Source organism: Lepidothrix coronata, unplaced genomic scaffold (genome assembly GCF_001604755.1).
Source record: "Lepidothrix coronata isolate B3197 unplaced genomic scaffold, Lepidothrix_coronata-1.0 Scaffold91, whole genome shotgun sequence".
In the NCBI taxonomy this organism is placed as follows: Eukaryota; Metazoa; Chordata; class Aves; order Passeriformes; family Pipridae; genus Lepidothrix; species Lepidothrix coronata.
The window spans coordinates 1,128,037-1,129,258 of NW_016690271.1; positions in this window are offsets into that span (position 1 = coordinate 1,128,037).

Below are 1,222 nucleotides of genomic sequence, written 5' to 3' on the forward strand. Positions count from 1 at the left end.
ACTGTCAACATGATTACGCTGAGGCAGAGACTTGCAGCATCTCTGGCAGGTAGAGCTGCTCTCAGGGAGGGAGGAGGACATCCAGGTCATGGTGGGACTGGGAAGGACTGTTCATCTGCCTGGTGAGGCCCAGAGGTGCCACGTGTCATGGGGAGTCCCCTCCACGTGCCAGCCAAGGTACCACCTGGCTGCTGTGCTCTCCTGGGGAGGCCCTTCCTCCCAGAAGGAGGCTCAGAGCAGATTTCCCAGTTTCCAAAAGCCTGCAGAGCAGCCAAACTAGCATCTCCTAATATCCATTGCTGTGATCAGATGAACAGGACTAGCAGGGCCATCTAGTGACTCCTCTGGCTGCCTAATGACCTGGGAGGTGCCCCCCTCAATGGGCATCATTTTAATGTTTGTGTTTTGAGGAATGCCCCGTACCTGTCCACCTCTCCCTCCATCTCCCTTTTTTTTTTTTCAGCTGGTGGTTATCCTCAGCTCTGCAGTTTTGTTTTCCCTGGGTCACTACGGAGCTGGAAAACGCCTGGGCTTCCCTACAGTGGAATGGGAATTTGTCCTTCATCCGGTGACATGAGGTCAGACGGCTAAATAGCCCGTGGATTGGAGAGCAGAGGATCCTGCAGGCTGGCTTGCCTTCCTCAGTGCCGCCGGGAAAGCTGCTGTCCAGGCAGGAGTCAGCTTGTCTCGGCTGTGGCCTCAATTCCTCGGCTGCTGCCCCACAGGTGCCGGTGTAGCCGCTTTCCTTGCCACCAGCAGCTCCTGCAGCTCCGTGCCGGCTGCCAGCCACGGACAGCTCCGGCTGCCTGCCCCGGGGAAGGGCTCAGCACACCGCCCCGCTGCCTCCCCAGCCAGCAGGAGCATCCACAGGGTTTGCTGTCCCCAAAAAGCGTGAGTTTGTCTCCCTGCCCAGTTTGCCCCTCCTGACCCCATTGTGAATACGGATTTACTCTTCTCCTTGCCCTTTCAGTCGTGTTTCTTTCTGCGATGTTGGCATGAGACTGGGATTTGGGGATGGGGCCAGGAAAATGCCTTGGCAGCCACGGTGGACCGTTCCCTCGCAGCTCATGGTCGAGCCTCATGATCCAGGGATGGGCAGGAGAACTGCCAGCCCTGGGAGGAGCAGCAGCCAGGACAGAGCTCCACCAGCCATGGCAAGGCTGTGACAGGTACGTTGAGTGCACGGGGGCTTTGGGCAGATTGCTTTTGACAGGATGTCGTT